This window comes from Triticum urartu, chromosome 5A (genome assembly GCF_056163025.1).
Source record: "Triticum urartu cultivar PI428250 chromosome 5A, HENAU_Tu73, whole genome shotgun sequence".
Lineage (NCBI taxonomy): Eukaryota > Viridiplantae > Streptophyta > Magnoliopsida > Poales > Poaceae > Triticum > Triticum urartu.
Window position 1 is genome coordinate 255,596,755 of NC_141877.1, and position 20,326 is coordinate 255,617,080.

At 43.9% G+C, this 20,326-nt stretch overlaps 1 long non-coding RNA gene across 8 annotated transcripts; it reads left to right on the plus strand.

Annotated features, from left to right (window-relative positions):
* Positions 1-2,399: 2,399 nt before the first annotated feature.
* Positions 2,400-12,937, plus strand: LOC125508387 (uncharacterized). Of its 8 annotated transcripts, none has more exons than XR_015604421.1 (7): positions 2,400-4,518; positions 6,656-6,840; positions 7,092-7,231; positions 7,345-7,450; positions 7,540-7,792; positions 9,384-12,710; positions 12,798-12,937. It is a non-coding gene; the product is annotated as an uncharacterized LOC125508387 (long non-coding RNA). The 8 variants fall into 8 exon arrangements; XR_015604423.1 differs by having other exon boundaries at positions 2,412-4,058; positions 6,653-6,840; XR_015604422.1 differs by having other exon boundaries at positions 2,413-4,058.
* Positions 12,938-20,326: the final 7,389 nt, after the last annotated feature.

The window sequence follows — 20,326 nt, forward strand, 5'->3', positions numbered from 1 at the left end:
ATGATATCGGTGTGTAACCGAATTACCGCAGATAGGAAATACTTAGTAGATTTCCACGTATCAAAGATAGAGGGGAATAAAATTATGCAGTTTGGTCATGAGCGTGTAAAACTCCATGACTCCAACGTAAAGTTGGTAAGTTGCAATTTCAAAGTAAAGATTATGCAATGAGTTCAATTCTTTGGATGGGATTCTACCAAACCATTTTGAGTCTAGACATTAGGACAAATTGCTAAACTTCAATCCGAGGGCCATAGAAAAAGGCACTCAAGGAGAATTCTGCAATGCTATCCATTCGATTTGCTTGAAATCGATGTCGGGATAATGAGTCAATGGTTTCGTGTGAATAAAGCACACTTGAGACCATCATGTAGATGTGTCTTTGGAAAATCATGGATACCTAAATAGTCTAGTCAATGGTTGGGAAAAACCACTTACCTCGACTTGATGCATTCAAGGAGTCTGAGTGGTTCAGCGTAAACTTTAAGGTGCGCAATCCTTAAAATTAGCTTCCCTATGTCATATTAGTGCACACAAAATCTAAATATTGTTATAATTTAGCATCATAATAATCATAAACCAATGGAATTGCTGTTAGTTTCGGTTTCAACCCAATGTCTCGATGACCAAGGCGAGTATGCCAAGTTTGTCATGTACAAGACACTCTGAAAAAACTATCTCGTACTCCCTCCGGTCCTTTTTACTCTGCATATTAGAATTCTTTGAAGTCAAACTTCAGAAAGTTTGACCGCATTTATATGAAAAAATATCAACATCTGCCATGCTAAAGTTATACAATATGAAACTTTAAGTCATGACACATCTATTGATATTGATTTCAGATTGTGAATGTTGGTACTTTTTTCTATAAAGTTGGTCAAACTTTACGAGGCTTGACTTCAGTCAAATCTTATATGTGAACTAAAAAGGACCGGAGGGAGTATGCAACATGTGCTACGGGTTGTGTCGTATGTGTAGTACAATCCAGATGATACACAGAGAATGTGCTTGCCATATCCGTTGCATATAGTAAAGAGAAGTTATTTCTCTTTGTTGTCATCATAAGTTTTGCTATGGAAACTATTTTGACGAATACCTCCATAGTTTAGTAGGGTACGAATTGAACCTGAGAAGCAATAAAGCATCCCGACGTTACTCGAGTACCCACAGGGATAGTAAATATGACTCGGGTTGAGCCAACAAATACTTCATCACGTCTAGCGATTTTAAAATATCCCCTTTCTCTCAACGAGAGTGGAAATAGTTCACTTCCCTAAGTATGGAGTTTGTGGTGCATATGTCCACAAGGCACATATGATCCTTTTATCAGATTGACCCCCATAGAAATCTATATATAGATTTGAAGATTCTCAATATGAAAATCACTCAGATATATAGAATACATACAAATGTGTTATACCAAAGTGTTGATACAATATATTGTGATACATAATATATGATGACAACAATAATCATGTTCGTATTAGAACATCAGAAATGGACATAAATTAATAGATCACTAAGGAGATTGAGGGACTAAATGTAGTCGCCAAACATGTCAGTTGATGCATATCCAACCTTCATGTTCTCCTTGCTCATAGGGTCCCGTGACAGCTGGATAGTCATTTTATTGCTCGGTTCTAGAAGAACATCATGCAAATAACTGACTTTCATGATGGTGTCAGGTTGAAGGTTTGAAGTAAGCTTCAAACCTTTACCCTTGAGGTAATTTGTGTTCCGGTGGCGTGGCTTGGATTACACGCGCTATCCCATGAGAGGCAAGACTGATCTTGATGTCCATGACCCGCTTAAGCAAGTTCTGGCCATTGAGGGCAAGAGCCTCAAATTACTTAGCCATCGATTACTTAAAGGGGCAAACCAGAGATAATTAATTTACGAGTAGTAAATTAAAGACCATCATGGTTAGTGTTGTAATGAATTTTGCAAAATCGATGGGTATTTCAAGAAGTTATCTTGAAACCATTAGTGTGAACTTCAAATTGCTAAGTATGACATCTTGAAGATAATCTTCGAAAGGGAGTAGATCTCGCAGCACTAGGGAGTATAATCTGATGAAATCAGTAGATACTCATTCCTAATGCCTTATGTCATGACTTAGTATAATGTGTGGGAGAGCACTTTATAAAGCAATCATAATGTCGAAACGACAAAATATAAGCTTTAACAATAGTGGTGATAATCTGCAAAGCAGTAAATCTACACACTACCTTGTGATCTCAATACATCAATTTGACGAAAATCACTTTTGAGTTTTGCATATCAATTCTTCCTCGTATTAAGTCAAAAGACTCAATAAAAATAAATTGATTTTTATTTGCAAGAAATTGAAAATCTCAATTGCAAATAGTAGATGTAATTAATCTCAACATGTAGAATAACATGGAGATATATAACATCATACTTTATTCTGGAATACAAGGTACTCTACAGATGTACATTACTAATGTAATGAATAATAATTGTGTTGCAAACTTGATCCTCAAGTGAAAAACTTGAATTGTTTAGATCTCAAATTAAATGGGATCTTGTATCAAATTGCAAGATAATTCAGCAAAGTGAATTAATATTTTGCAAGAGAAAATTGATCTCAATCGCAATTATTTTGCGAGAAAAAAATTTCTCAATCGCAAATCAATATTGTTGTGCGAGAAAACTTAATCTCAATCGCAATGCAGAACATGTTATAGGAATTGCTAGAGAGCAAATACGATGAACATGCCCCATTTTCACAGAGTATATCTGAAATCATCATTTACATATATTGTAAATGTGATATGGAGATATCTGACGGTCTCCAATGCACAGCCTGTGGCCTGATTTGATGGTCAATGCAAATACATAGCCACTTGTGCGGGGTTAGTGCATAACCAGAGGGCTACAATGAAAAAACCTTCAAAGAGATAAGGTTCCCATCGTTGTCCTGTGTGTGGCCTGTAATTAGTACACGAATCAATCGATTCGGTTAGCTTTACACAGGAGCCATCGCCGCCGCTTCCGGGAGATCCAGCCATTTGCCTCGCGCCGGAGTTCGTCGGCGTACGCTGAACGACGCCACGGGCACCGCGCCGCGTGCCGTGGAGGTCCGCGTCAACCTAGGCCGAGGGCCATGGCTACGCGAGGAGGACCGGGCCGAGGCCGTACTCGACGTCCCGCTCCGCGTAGCCGCGCACCAGCCGGCCGGAGGAAGGAGCGCAGGTCGAGGGTCGCCACCGCCGTAGTCTGGCGGTGGAAACGACACCGTTCGCGCGCTGGGCCTCGCCGCGCCGGAGGAGGCCTGTGCCAGGTTCGGGCCTGGCCGACCGTCGGGGGCGAGCTGCACAATCAGCTGAAGGGAGAGCCCGCTCCATCTTCGCTACGGGCAGGACCGTGGCTGCAGGAACTCCACGCGGATGCCGGGAGCCGCGTCGGGCGCTGGCTGCCTCGCCTCCATCGCCCGTCTTCGTCGTCGCCAGGACGTAGAAGATGCGGGTGCGCCGCTGTCGAGGGTCCGCTGTGGGCTCCGCGCGCCGGGAGGTCGAGGCCGGGTTGTTCCCCGCTATAGGCGCCGAGTCTCCGGTCGGGAGGCGCTTGCCACGCCGCCGTGCCTTGCGTAGCAGGCCGGGTCGCAGATGCGCCGCGGTCGGCCGTGCCGGAGAGGGCCGCTTATGCGGCCACTGTGGACGGCGTCTGGGAGAAGGGGAAGGAGAGGGTGAGACCAAACCATGCCCTGGAGGACGCTGCGGTCGAGCGCCGGCACCTGGGCTCCATCGCCTCGTCACCGGAAGATGTCTCGCCGCGAGCGCCCAATGGAACGATTCGGTTCCTGCTTCCGCTTCCGGTTGCATCGCCTGTAAGAGCAAGTATAATAAGCCTAGTCAGCTGGCTATAAGGTTTTACATGTCAGCAAAAATCTTTGCTGGAGGAGTGAGAAACGAAGAGAAAGAGAAGAGCCGGCGCTCCGTGTATCGCCCGGCTGCAGCTCAATCTTCATGCAATACAGCCAGCATGCAGCCGGCGTGAGTGCTAAACGCAAGAGCTCTGTCTTTCCTGCCAATCATGTGAGTCTGTTTGACCTTCTTTAGATGCAAACATTGAATAATATAGTCCATCTAATAGCCAGTCTACAGCCAGCCTATTATACTAGTAGTCTTTTATCAAACCTTTGAATGATGTGGCACTCATATACAGCCAGCAGCAGGCTCTTCTATTAGCCATGCTCTAAGCTATCGGCGACGAAAGTAACATCCGTAACTGCCGGGATGGCCTAATCTCTCGTGGCCTTCTGCTCTCGCCAGAGCGTGCTGATAACGTGTTTTGAATGAATCAAGTCCCTTCTTTATTAGATGACATCTATTTATACAAGGAAAAGGACACCACTGGAAAATTAGATGACATCTATTTATACAAGGGAAATGACATCTATTTATACAAGGGAAAGGACATCACTGGAAAAGGTGTCTGTTAAGAGAAGGTGCCTGTTCGGCGGGAACCGACGCGGCAGTTTTACAACGGCCTGCGGTTAGTACAAGCAGGGATTAATCCCATAATTAACACATGGTTAATTACTTCTAACACATTCAAACACGTCCCGCATTGGATGGCAATAAACATTCGGATGTATTGGTCCAGACATTTCCGGGCAATGTTGGAGATGTCCTAAACGCTTATATTTAATTAGATAACACCCCGCATGTTGCTGCGGAATATGTGAAATATAAACTTCAAAAATATTATGCATATTCAAGGTAAAATGGAAGAGAAGTGTTTCAAATTTATTATTTGTTGTTTCATAGGAAAAATGCTTGTGTAATTAAATATAGTTTTTCTAAAGTAACCAAGTCATCTTGCCAAGGTTAGAAGTTTTTTTCTTTAATTTTTTGGATTGCTTACCACATGTGTCGCGTGGTGTTGCCAAGATTAGAAGTTGATTCCGTATAGCAAGTCTTGTTCCTTTTAGATGCATACTAAATTATTATTATATGAAGAAGTTATTACTGTATGAAGAGTGCAGACCTGATGCGTACCATTTCAGTCTAAATATAGCTCATGTGTCTTGTGAGACAAACAGAAAGCATATACTCCCTCTATAAACTAATATAATATTTTTTAGATCACTACTTAGTATATATTGCATGGCCATTTGACCATATATGGAACAGAATACTCATGGCCCTATCACCGGAAGGTGTCATATTCCTTTCTATTGCAACAAATCTGCGGAGTAAAACGTATAGATACAGGTGGATAGGGGATGCGAGATCAGGATAAAAAATGTGCAAAGGTGCCCATGGCCATTTTTCTTGCTTTTCTCTGTCGTAGCCTGTACTCCTGTGTTGGTGTGCCTTTTGCAGCCGACCACGCGCATCTGGTAGAAATTTAGGGCAGCCCTTAGCGGTCCTCCTAGATGCCGTCACTGTCGAGGTCAAGATAGTTGGCGGTAACTCTCTGCAGGGCGAGTCCGGCGGCGACCGCGGTCAACAAAGGCTCTGTAGACGGGGCTGAAGCAAGTTGGAGATGGAGGTGATTGACTTGAGATCGTTCAGGGTGCAGCTGCAGCCGTGCGGGCTCGTCCTCACCAGCATCCGCGACAGGTTCTCCAAGGACAGCGACGACAGGTTCATCACCGTGCACCACCGCCGCACCAATCACGGCTCTGCACCCCGACTATTTCTCCTCCTCATCGCTGCTGCCGCCCCGCCCGAAGCACACGAAGAGGACCCCGCCCCTCCAAGTTGTCGCTGTCAACCAAGGCCCGCCCTACACAGCGTCGGCTTCAAGGCCGAAAAGAATCCCTGTCAGAGACAATCTCCGCGTTGCTACCGGAGTATCCTCCCAGGCCGGAAAGAAAGGCATCTCCGGGTTCCAACGGTTGGTATGATTTCCATGAACCGACCAGAGCCAATCCCGAGAGCGACGCGGGGAGCTACCTTCTCTGGAATGGAGACTGGGAAGGGAGAGGAGGAGCAGAGCACCACGGTCGCTGCCTCACCGACACACGCATTATTAAACCCATTCATCGTCGCGCAAACGGCGCTCGCTCGCGCGTGCCACGTTGGCAAAGGTACTGTTTCATGCGTAGACAAAAGAGGCTTCTGCTTGTTCGCTCGGGGTTGGAGAGGAAAATATCTTCTCTCGTTTCCTTCCCTACGCACGCGACCCCTGTCTCTCTCTTTCCTTTCCTCTCCTCCAACCCCCGTCCCTTTCCTGCTGCTCCGCCGCCGGCTCTTTCTCCGCCAAGTCCACCGCGCGCCGCCCGTGCCCATGCCCTCCTCACCTCCCGTCCCGAGCTCCATCTCCCCCAGCCTCGTATACCCCGATCTTCTCGATTTGGATCTCAGGAGCACACAGGAGGGGAGGCGAGGTGCCTGCGCCGGCGGCAAGGGTGCGTGGGTGCGGCTGATGTCCACGTCCGCGGCCTCGCAGGCCAAGGACGCGGCGGCCAAGGCGGCCAAGGGCGACAGGGAGAAGAAGGAGGTGGCGATTACGTCAAGGACGCTCTTCGCTTGCTCTGCTCTGCTCTGGTTTTCCCGTTTCGATTACGTCACCGGCGAGGGGTCGCCAGATCGTAGTGTGTGTGCGGTTGATGGGCGCTATTATTTTATTAACATGTTGCGCCGCCGCCGTGTGTGATTGATTGGTTTTGCTGCCGCAGCAGCCATGGAAGATGTTCGAGTGGCAGGGTGGCCCCATCATCCTCGCCCAGGTGGAGACGGGTACATGGAGTAGGCGATGGGCGGCGGCGCCGAGCCGTACACCAACTGGGCCACCAAGATGGTCGTCGCCACTGACACCAGCGTGCCGTGGGTGATGTGAAAGCATGAAGATGCCCCCGACGCCGCGGTAAGCTACAACACCCTCTCGTTCTCGTTCTCGTCTCACACTTGCTCTCAATGCCATGGCCCATGGCGCAATGGCAAAGAGCAAATTGCGGTGCCAGCTAATTTAACCACTTCGCTTTCTTGCACTGGGCACATGCTTCTGTTAGGACATCACATCACCGAATCAAGCTGCCAACTTTGGAGCCTGGTACTGGCACCATAAAATATATACTCTTAGCTAATTCGTTCCTTTCCTTCTATTAAAATTGACAGATTTGTCAGTTGTTCCCTTTGTAATGATGAATATATTCGTGATGGCTGCAAAAAAATACCTGCAATGGCTTCTACTGCAACTCCTTCGGCCCCAACTCCAACAGCAAGCCTACCATGTGGACCGAGGCCTGGCCTGGATGGTAAGTTTGCACGAAGCGTGAAAATTTCTCAACAAACAGCACTTGAATTGCAATCTGCACGGCAAACATGTCACGACATTGCTGACACGATCAAGTATGTCGATTGATGTAAGGTTCACGGCATTTGGTGTCGCGGTGCCGCACCGGCTGGTGGAGGACATGTCGTTCGTGGTGGTAAGGTTCATTCAGAAGTGCGGTTCCTTCGTCAACTACTACATGGTGAGCAACTGATGCTGGCTACCACATGTTGTCACTCAATGTTTCGGTTTTAAGTTGTAGTGACACCTAACATTTAATCTGTCTTTCAGTACCATGGACCGGACCGCCGATGGCATGTTCATCGCGGCAAGCTACGACCATGATGCACCGATTGACGAATATGGTACGCGATCAGTACTCTGATTGTCTGTAACCATTGTTGTCATGGTGCGCAGGTCTGCTTAGGCAGCTGAACTGGGGACACCAGAGGAACCTGCACAAGGCCATCTAGCAGGCCGAGCGGGTTCTCGTCTCCGGCGATCCCTCCAATCCTCCATCCGGCGCATCGGGAACTATGAGAAGGTTCGATCTTGTTCCATCCCTAGGCAAATTCTAGTGACAAGAGATCCAAAAATGCCCGTGAACTTTCTGACGAAGTGAAAAAAAATCAGATCAAAACTACCTTCAATTCTCCCCAAAACTGCTCAGGGTGACATATATATATACCAGTTTTGCAAAGTTCAGGGTGTAAATAATCTGGTTTTAGAGTTTAGGAGGATATGCACCAATCAAGGAGGATTTTAGGAGGAAACTATACTTTCCTCGAATAAGAGTGAAACTGTGTATGCATTCTATGCACTGCAGATGTAGTATATGCACCCGAACCAAACGAGCCTTGCACATACTGACCACTCCGTCCCGCCATGCACCTTCCACAAGACCCATTTAAATTCATGTGCAAGACCATCTCCTCTAACCCAACACCAATGAGACAAGCAAAACCACTCCTAAGTCCTAATACACAAGCAAAGATGCTCGCTCATGTAAGTAGTTCTATAACATGCAATCTCTGGTCCATGATGCAAATTCCACATAGTCTGTAGTGTTTTACTAATCTACAACCACATGTAACAATTATGCTATCAGCCGCACCGGTTTATGCTATATGTGATAACATAGAGACACGAGAAACAAATCAGGACGCGGAATGTATAAACTGGAGACCAGCCCTTTGATTTTTAGTCCAGCCTGCAATTACATACCGGGGATTGGGAGCCGGGGTGGCGGAGACGGCCTGCGCAAGAGTGTGCATCTGCGGATGCATCGACGGGGTCCAGTAGAAGCCTCCCGTAGGTGCTGCGGCGAAGTCAGCGGTAGCAAGGTCGTCCATGAGGGGGCAGTCGAATACCCAGTTTGACACTTTCGGGGATGCCAGAGCGGCTCTCCGGGTCTCCAGGTCCAGCGAAGGTTGCCGGGGGACTAGGATTTCGCGACCGCGTCGGAATTGGGGGATATTTCGGGGTTGAGGTGGTGAGGGGTAGGGGAGAAGGGGGAAGCGGTCGTGGAATCCGGCGCCGAGGTAGATTTGTTCCGTGTTTTTAGTCCAACCTGTTTCGCCGAAGATAACACAAACGCGCAGTGTCTGCATCTTTGCGTGTCATTGCCTCATGGGTGACAGTAGTAGCATGGTCCCTATCATGCTTTTGATTTTGTTTACCCTGCTTTCCTGGGAGACAACATTTGGACTTTCTATTTAGAACGCAGACCCAAGCGGAGTAATTTTTTTACCTAATCATTCGTGGGAGTGGGTGTTTTACATTCTTCTTTATCAGATTACTGTGGATACTCGTAGTGGCATCCGTGTGTGCGGGAAAAATTCGCTGATTATGTCTATCTGGATTCAAGTAGGCGACAGTGGATAGAAGTACCCACAGATTATAGTCTGTCAGCAAACGTTAGGAATTAAAAACACAAATAACATGGCGCCCTTGACATCGCTACTACATACGATATTTTATTGATTAAAGTACCAGAGAGGATTTCATTTCTTTTGCCATTTAGTACTTTTCTAAAGCATCTGTTTATAATAATTTTGCACAAGTTTATCATCTTGGTCTCCTCTGTGTTTTGAAGTTTATCATGATCTGAAGCTGACCCTTCAAATTGGTTACAGAGGAGGCCCTGGCTCGGACAACCGCCGCAGGGTCGGGTGCGCCGGTGAGGTCCCTGGGGTCGGCGCGGCGGGCGTGACCTCTCCCGGCTCCCCGCCCTCGTCCGCGACAACAAGGACCAAGATGTATTTACGGTGTTGTCTGGTGTGTCGTCAGGTTTGGTTGGTCGAGGCCGGGTATGAGTAGCTCCTGATGCTGATGGATGGATGGAGATATCAGGGTCATGTCGCTGGGTGGGCAAAGACCGGGGGTACAACCTCCTTTTCGGTAAAAAAATGAGGGGTGATGATGATGACTCTGGCTGACATAAGCATGTCTTGAGCAATCAAGACTGCTGTAGCCTGTGGGTACTAAATTAGAGCCCACCCTTACCTCTCTGGCAGCCTGTTCAATTCATTGGTGATGTTGGATGTTCTGCACCTCGGATGGTCATTCTGACGAGTGATAACCAGGGCAGTTCGTCTACATTGCGATGGTTATGTTATGCAGCAAGAGATCTGAGTGTTGGGCTTGAAGATCAAAGACAAAACCGAGCCCTCTTTTGCTATGCTACAAATACACAAATTTTCCTTATTTATTATACAGTGTTCTTCTTTCTTTTCTATTCCTCTGTTGTGTTGATGTGAGTGAAGATCCATCTGGACTTGGGATTTATGTCTTTTTTTGGTGATGAACACAACCACCCTAAGCTTACATGAATTGGTTCATGGTTGCGCTGGACATTCCCCATGATGCCGCCGGCGCTTCTGCTTCTCACCCAACCAAGGTGAGCCAGTCCAGCTACTGCTAGCATGTCTTGTACCCAGTTCATGGTCAAGGTTCTGTACTAAACAGAAGGAAATACTATGAAGCATATATTTTAATTTTCAAGGAAATAGATCATAAGCCTGCAAAAAAAAGGAGTTAGATCACAACTGCTGTGTGCATGTAAGGTCACACAAATTTCAGAGTGTTCTTCGAAGTAATTCTCTTTGATCTTTGTGTAGGTTTTAGATTTTTGCAGATTTTGTGATGGAATTCTCTTAAATTTTCCCGATAACTCTGTTGTCGGAACATGGCTGTTTGGGAATTAGGCCGTTTACAATATAAGGAAAACAGTACCACCAGTGGGATGTGATAGTGTTGAAGCAAGGCCCATCTTGCAATTCAATACCCATGCTATTGTGTTTTTCATCTTGAAGTTGAATTTCTTTTCGACTCTTTACATATCATAGATGAAATATGAATGACCAATCTCGATGCAGATTATCACCACAGGACCATTGCATCCATGTAGGGTGCTCATTTTTATAAAGCACATCATTCCTTTCTTTATAAAGCACATCATTCCTTTCTTTATAAAGCACACCATTCCCTTCATGCTGATGGGTGAACAATTACGCTGCATCATTTGTATGTTCTCGATTTTTGTTTAATCTAAAGGCCTTTGATTTTAATAGAGGTCATTCTTTTGTATTAACTGTGTACAGGTGAAATCCCTTTTGTCATATCATATTTCTCTTATATGCATACAAATTATTATGGGCGATGAATTCAGGTGTCGTTTGTCGAGGTGATGTCGCCTTATTCAAACAAAAGGTTCATGAGAATGGTAGTCATTGGTGTTTCTGGGCTAGAGCATTCAGAATTGTAATGTGACATTACTTTAGTGACTGTAAGTGCCAAAAGGCACCCAAAATATAAGAAAAGTTATCTCAAGAGAAGCACAACACATCTTTACTATAAGGATACAGATTTATTCAATGGCATGGTACTGCTTATTTTTTGTTTAGCATCTGACGCTTATCTGGGCTACACAAGCACGTTCACAACTATGACAGCAAGACTAGTACGTAAAGGACCGCACAGGTGGCGCGCCCCAACCACTAGTCACATCAGCAAGAGGAACACCAGGCAGAAGAAGAGATTTTCAGTGGCTTTTCATTTTCAATGGCTTTTCACGGATGCGGGTGTGAACCGTGAAGGAGGAGAGGAGAAGACGTGTGAGGCTGCAAGCGCAATTCAAGTAGCAATCTCGCAAAATAAAGTTGTTCATGAAATTGCTAGATTAGCAAAATATTCAGCGACTAGGGATTGGTTTGAGGAGCCCATGGTTGATATTGTATCTCTTTTTATTGGTGATGTAACTGTTATTTTTAATCAATAAAGCTTAATGTTTTAAAAAAAAAGTGGCAATCTCGCGAGGCGACGTGTAGTATATATAAAAGGTGCAGACGACTCCTCGGTGACCATCTGTTCGTTTCACATTATTACTTTGCCTTTAATTTTTCCCTCTGTGATGGAGAAGGTGACCAGCGGAGAAGTAGATGAATAGTTTCTGTTAGGATTTAATTAATCTTATTAATCCCTGCTTTTCCGCGGTTGTCTCATGTCTTTTCGAACATCGAAGGCTATATATATATGTGTGTGTAATCCCATCATCAATGAGAACAACGATTCACTTTTACGTCTCTGTGTTTTGTCTCTCGTTCCTCTCTCTATCTCAATTCTAAACACGTTATCAGCCACGCTAGACTCGAAGGCAGAGCGAGAATGCCACGAACACAGAACGCCGCCGATGGCTCGCTGGAAAAGAAGAGCGAAAAGGATGAACTCTGCAGCGGAGCCATGCCTCCCGGCGGAGCAATTCTATCGGCGATTAGTCCGGCGCTCAGGCACGCACAAACCTCCTCAACGCCTCGCGTGATTCCCAGCGGTACCGGCGCTCTCCGGCGCGGCGGACTGCAGCATCAAGTCTTGCGCATGTGGGGACATCAGTCACGGCGGGGCCGCATCTGTAGTTATGTACTCGCGATGACGACTCCATCCAGCGCGCACGGCTTCCGCACAGGAGAATTCCTATCGCTGGTGATTCGATCTACCACAACCCCGTCCACGAGATGGCGAGATGGATCGATCGCTACTCAGACAGAAACAGGAAGAAATCCTTGAACAAGGAAGACGCACAGAGCAGGACACGGGCGTTGGCATCCACGATCAATTGATTAGTAACTGCCCTCTTCACGACAAGACTTGAAACGGCGCCTCAGGCCATTCACCAAAAAGACAGACAATGCATCAGTTTGCATGCATCCGTACAAGAAATTGATTTGGAAGAATCAACTTCGTTGTCTTTTGTGATTATTATCACAGATCTAATCATGTATATATCTTCTACTCATCTTATGCATGTACTACTCGCCCGGATCGAGCATGTGAGCATGGAGACATCGATTGCTACTCCAAGCAGGATTCAGGAGAAATTTTTCATCGGCGATGGCGGCAAGCACGGCCGATCTCCTCACAGAGATGCGGAATCGGATCCGTCAAATGGATCGATGGTTATCCTGGTTTGCATATCCACTCACTAAATTAATGCATGAATTGATTGGCTTTGACTAGTTTTGAACGGATGAACTAACCATTGCGTATACTAGTCTTGGTTGTTGCTGATCGGGACGGCGACCCATCACGATGGAGCGCTACCGTAAGCAGGTCGTGGAAGCGGCGGCCTCAGCGCAACGCGCGCATCGGCGGCTCGCGGCTCAGCGTCCAGCGCACGACGAGATGCAAACTCGTCCTCCCAGACCGAGGCGACGGAGCGTGGGCATCCGCGGCGCACTGGTCCTCCCGACCGGCGTCGCGCGAGCATGGCCGTCGGCCTGGCCCTCCCACTGTCCCACTGCGCACGCCGCAGATGGCCGCCTCGGCGACCGTGAGGACTGCCTCCAACCATGATGCGGCATGGAAGACCGAGGCCGGCGACGCTCCCGAGCGAACGACGCGGCCCTCGACTCGCATCCGCGCAGATCGGCGGGGCCCGAGGCAATGGCCCTCTACTGACCACGTTAGCGTCGCCGTCCGACACATGCCCGCACGATGCCCTCGACGCGACGGTGACCTTGGCGCCACCGACCCACTGGAGGCACGGCTAGCGCCAGCGCGCATGGTGGCCAGGCTGAATCAATGGTCCAGACCAATATTTGCACAACCTTCAATTTTAAAGATTTCGCAAATTGGTTCTGTTAACAGTGCTATTTGTGCCTTCAAATACTGTACTCTCTGTTGAGTAATGTGTACTCCAGAATGAGATTGTGATCTAAATAATTTCCATGTTCACGACATGTTCAAATTATTTATCTTCACTATTTGCAATTGAGATTTTTAATCTCTTGCAAAGTAAACTCAGTACTTCCATAGTACTCTTTCTCCGTTGAGTACCATGTATTTCGGGATGTTTCTATGATGTATGTATCTTCATGTTCACTACATGTCGAGAATAATATATCTATTTGCAATTGAGAATTTCAATTTTTTGCAAATACACATGCAAAATTCAAGGTGTCATCCTTAGCAATTTGAGATTCGCACTAATGATTTCGAGCACCTTCTTGAAATCTATTAATTTTACAACATTAAGATGTATTTATATTACGCAATATGTAATATAAATGAATTACCAGTTTTTCACCGGATATGATATGTTCTATGTGTTTACCACATTGCCATTCTTCATGAACATGTCACAGCGGTCGAGATTGATTTCTCCCGCACAACAAACTTGTAAATTTTTTACAATAACATCTCCCTTATTATATTAGGAAAACACAAGGTAATGAGTTGGATCTACTGCCTATGTGCAGACTATCTCTATTACTGTCAGATCTGTATGATCTTCAATGTGTTATGTTCCTATAATTGAGGTTGAGCATTTTCAAGTTATACACTTGAGACAAATTTTTGCATTCTTATTACAAAACCATGATGGTTTTTAATTTACTTCTTATAAATTAATTATCTCTGGCTTGCCCCTATAAGTAATCGATGGCTAACAATTTGAGGCTCTTGCCTTCAATGGCCACAACTTACTTAAGTGGGTCATGGACATCAAGATCAGTCTTGCATCCCATGGGATAGCACGTGCAATCTAAGCCACGCCACCGGGACGCAAAGGACCTCAAGGGTAATGGTTTGAAACTCACTTCAAACCCTCAACCTGACACCATCAAGCTGTCATGAGACCCTATGAGCATGGAGAACATGATGGTTCAATATGCATCAACCGACATGTTTGGAGACTATACATTCAGTCCCTTAGTCTCCTTAGTGATCTATTTATTTATGTCCATTTATGATTTTCTAATAAGAACATGATTATTGTTGTCATCATATATTGTATATCACAATATATTGTATCAGCACTTTGGTACAAATACATTTGTATGTATTCTATATATCTGACAATGATTTTTTTGAGAATCTTCATGTCTATATATAGATTTCTACAGGGGTCAATCTGATGAAAAATGATTTGTGCCTTGTGGACATATGCACCATGAACTCTATACTCGGGGAAGTGAAATGTTTCCACTCTCGTTGAGAGATAGGAGATATTTTAAAATCGCTAGACGCGATGAGGTATTTGTTGGCTCAACTCGAGTCATATTTACTATCCCTGTGGGTACTCGAGTAACGTTGGGATGCTTTATTGCTTCTCAGGTTTAACTCGTACCCTACTAAACTATGGAGGTATCCGTTAAAATAGTTTTCATAGCGAAACTTATGATGACAACGAAAAGAAATAACTTCTCTTTACCATATGCAACGGATATGGCAAGCACATTCTCTGTGTATCATCTGGATTGTACTACACATACGACACAACCCGTAGTACATGTTGTGTACGAAATAGTTTTCCAGAATGTCTTGTACATGACAAACTTGGTATACTCGCCTTGGTCATCAAGACATTGGGTTGAAATCGAAACTATCAGCAATTCCAATGGTTTATGATTATTATGATGCTAAATTCTAACAATATTTGGTTTTGTGTGCACTAAAAAAGTAACATAGGCAAGCTAGTTTTAAGGCTTGCACACCTTAAAGTCTATGCTGAACCACTCAGACTCCTTGAATGCATCAAGTTGAGGTAAGTGACTCTTCCGATCCATTGACTAGACTATTCAGGTATTCCATGGTTCTAAAAGACATATCTACATGGTGGTCTTAAGTATGTGCTTTATTTACACGAAATCATTGGCTCATTATCCTGACATCGATTTCAAGCAAATCGAATGGATAACATTGCAGAATTCTCCTTGAGTGCCTTCTCTATGGCCCTTGGATTGAAGTTTAGCAATTTGTCCTAATGTCTAGACTCAAGATGGTTTGGTAGAATCCTATATCCAAAGAATTAAGCTCATTGCATTATCTTTACTTTGAAATTGCAACTTACCAACTTTATGTTGGAGTCATGCAGTTTTACACGCTCATGACAGAACTGCATAATATTATTCTCCTCTATCTTTGATATGTGGATATCTACCAAGTATTTCCTATCTGCGGTAATTCGGTTGCATACCGGTATCACCACCTGACATACATCATTGGCCCCTCAACATATAGTTGGGATCTATGTGAGGAATAATTGTATTTCCGTCAATACATCAAGCCCCTTGAATGGGGAGTTATTCAAGGCCAGTATGTTGATTCAATGAGGAATATTTCCAGGCATTAGGAGGGAATTCAAGTACCATAAAGAATGCCAGGAAATTAGTGGAATGTTCAACACATTTCTACCTCAAATCCACGTACTCAAAGATCTGAACCATGCGTTCAGAAGATTTGCAACACATTGCAAATAACCTGCCAGATTCATTTACTGACTATAAATGTGTCACACAATCCTACAATCCTACAAAAATACGCTTGAAAGAGTGGAGGTACCAACAAAATCCACTCCACTCCCTGTTCAAAGCAACAAGGGAAGATGTATGGCAAAAGTACATTAGGATTTAGCTTCTCGCAAGCAAGGATATCAAGGCCTGTGAATCAGTAAATGCAAGTCAACTTCACGTTGACAGACACCTAATGGATAGTATACACCCAATGGATGGGAAACCTCCACCAACCCGGGTCATAGTGCACACAATGACCGAGACATCGGAATACTCGACTCAGTCGCATTGGGAAATCATGAGCAGTCACCATGGGTAACGATATTCATTAACTCTATATTGATATATAGATTCTGGAGAAACATATAACTGGAAATCTACAATTGTCGACATACATTTCTCAACTAGATTGCAAAACCTTTCACATGATTCAGGTCCAAAAACCATGGCCATGGCAAAGTGTGAACAACACTCGGACTGAACTCAAGCCAAGGGTATAATCTAGGTAGAAATGATCTTGCTCAATAATGGGAAGGTATTCATAAGCAATACCTACACCAGTTTTCTTCTGGAAACAGAATTGAGAACAACAAGGTGGTGAAACAAAGAGCAAGTATTGTAGCACAAGGGTTCACGCAGATACCCAACTATTCTCCAGAGGTGGAATCTCTTTCCGATAACTTATATCATTGGCAGTACAAAATCATCTATCTCTGCAGTTGATAGATGTAGTGATTACATATCCATGTGGATCACTAGATTCAGACATATATGATTGATTTCCGATGGAATTTCAATTCTGAATCGAAATACAAGATGCAACATACATTGTGTAAAACTAGTAAGTCACCATACGACTTATTGTGGTCGGTACATATGGTACAACCGACGTAGTGAGTTCGTTATACAAAAGGATTACTCCTGGAAAGATGATTATCCATGTTTGTATGTCTGCAATGACGATACATGTAATCATCTAATGACGGAGTTTAAATGAAGGACTTGGGTAAACCAAAACACCGCTCGTTACTGCAACTTGAGCACCTTCATTCATGCATTATGGTATACTATGTTGTCTATATCCAAAATATATTGGAAAATTCATTGTGGACAAATCTTATCCATCCATAACTCTCATGGTAGTTCATTCTCTAGACGTAGAGAAATATCTATTTAGACCAAGAGATGATGGAAATGAGATATTGGGACTCAACGTTCCATAATGCCATTGGATCCACCAAACACAATTAGTTGGTACTGAAGAATATCTTTCGATATCTCCAAGGCATCAAACATCTTGTCCTTGTTTTTTAGTTTCACAGAAAGTGTGAACACAGATATCATTGGATACATCGATCAGATCCCCACTATGTCAGATCCTAGACAAGTAGTGTTCCTACTAGGTGTGGTAGCCCTCTCATGAAGAGTCTTCGAAACAGACCTCATGGCTACATTCACCAACCATTATCTCAACGATAATGTTTCTTGTGTTGCCTGGATGCAAACAGGTTACATAATAAGCAATATCACTATATTACATATCTTGCAAGTTAAATCATGCGACTGATTTGTTCAGCAGGTCTCTACCAACTTCTATGTTTTGGTATGTGATGGCTTCGAATTTTGCAAGATTCAAAGGGAGTATCTTCCTGAATTGTTCCGGTTCAATGCATCATATTATACTCTTTGTCCCTTCATGAGTTTACTTTACAGGTTCTCATAAAGGTTTTTAATGAGATAATATCAACATGAGATCATATGTCATACTTTCTGTTTTCCCCACCGGGGTTTGTGGGAAAGTATATATGACATATTTATTGTCCTCTAAACTCTATGAGTTTTCTCGTATTGAGTTAAAAGAGACAATGGCCATTATATGTTGTGCCATTTTCTCCTTATTTTTCCCACTGGGTTTGAAGAAGTTTTAGCAACATATCAAACACCTATCACCTCATATTTTTCCCACATGGTTTTTGGAGGAGCTTTTTCAAGATGATGATACTTACACTAATAAGCATGGATTAGGGGAAGTGTTAGGATTTAATTAATCCTATTAATCCCTACTTTTCCTAATTGAGGCGGTTGTCTCATGTCTCTTCGGACGCACCCCTTCGGGGGCTATATATATGTGTAATTCCATCATCAATGAGAACAACGATTCACTTTTACATCTCTGTGTTTTGTCTCTCGTTCCTCTCTCTATCTGAATTCTAAACAGTTTCATTAGACAAAGAAAGAAGAAGAATAGGAACGTGCGGAAAACTAATTAGATGGGCCGAGAGCATATACAGGAAGGTCATACGTTGGCACTTGCAGTCCACTTGTTTAGACATGCAACGAAGGAAATTTAACGCGAAGATGAAACAAAAAGTTGAATGTAATGTACTAAATACCAATGATGTCACTGTTTTACACATGGGACCTACTTGATGATGTGGATGGGCTGCATGATGAGAGGACCTACTTGATGATGTGGATGGGCTGCATGATGAGAGAATAGGGAGAAATGGAGAGCAACTTCTTAAGAATGATAGATACCAACGTTAACACTTTTTGCAAGGAAAATACCATTGTTATCTACGTATGTTAATGCCGGTGAGCAAATCTATGACCCTTCAATTTCCACAAAGCATAACGCCACACAATTTCTTTCAACTGTGCTAAATTTTTGCTAAATGCCAATCAGTGGGCTACCTAGTGCGTCTATAAATCTTTGTGGAATGCATTTGTTATCCCATGCCGCAATACCGGTGGAATGGGACTTTGATCCACGTCAACTTTCATGTTGACTCCGGTATACAGGCAGTTGTCCCTTGCTCGTAAGACTACCCATAGTGGGGGGTAACTTAGACTTGCTAACATATGGGTGGTCTAATATAGCAAAAGTTGTGCCGCAATTGTTGAGTAGACTTGAGGATGCTGAGGATGGATTCAGTCCAGGGCAGTGAATATACAGACCTGATAGTGGTATGCCTTCTAAAGCCAAACATCGGAAGCATAACGTTTCAACGAGGTACGGCATGGAGCACAAGGGCATCCGTTTTTTCACCAGGAGTTCAAGACCAGGGTTTCTATTCATCAGACAACATTCTAAGCTGTAATTCAGCCATGATACCATAACTTCTCTCATCATGCATAGATAGGTGGTGGAGAAAAGCTGCCAAAAAGATCAATTACATGCTTCCTCCGCTTGTCAACAACCTTCCTGGGCATCAAAATATGCTCCCAATGTGCACAACGGGTGACTTGCAGGATCTTCATTTTCAGCAAAACTCTTGAGCGGCAAAATCATGCTCGTAATTTCAAACATATGTAGTTCACTACTCTATGCGTAGGGTCCTAAAGTGTTGCACTGCCTTACCATTGAGTCCAACATTCAGATGGGCTTGTCAGTGACTTGTTTGTGTCGGTAGGTCCTGACAGGTTGCCACTGCCTTACCAACAACATGATCATCAAAACAGCATAACGTGAGTCCTTGGGGGATTCTGAAATGAGAGAAGTGCATATGACACCCCCCAACTCTAGCCCTAGTCTAATATACACCTCCAACTTCAATATCATCTAATATACACTCCCCAACTCTCAAAACTGGCCATAATTCAACCCTCCCTTTCCTGTTGACCGGTTTTGACCCAGTTTAACCGGTTTTGACTGAGTGAACAGTAAAAATAAAATTTTAAAAACTATAAATATTTTTTTGAAAAATTTCAAAAATGTTCAAGTTTTTTTCACCACGTGAACAGTAAATTAAAAAAAATCACCTTTTCAGCATGTTTGGACACCTGAGTAAATTCGAGATGTCCGTAAATTCAATTTTTTTTTCAAAATTTCAGCTTGGTGAATAGTAAAATCGGTTTTCTTTTAAAACCCTTTTTTGCATGAATTATGTGTGAGCGCGTGGTGATTTTTTTTGGATTTTTTTCCTGAATTACTGTTCATCATGTTGAAAATTTTGAATATTTTTCGAATTTACGGACATCTCAAATTTACTCAGGTATCCAAACATGCTGAAAAGGTTATTTTTTTTGAATTTACTGTTCACGCGGTGCAAAAACTTGGAACTTTTTGAATTTTATTTTTTTTGTTTTTAATTTTTTATTTTTTACTGTTCACTCAATCAAAACCGGTCAAACTGGGTCAAAACCGGTCAACAGGGAGGGAGAGTTGAATTCTAGCCGGTTTTGAGAGTTGGGGGTGTATTTTAGACGGTATTGAAGTTGAGGGGTGTATATTAGACTAGGGCTAGAGTTGGGGGGTGTAATATGCACCTCTCTTCTGAAATCGTGTC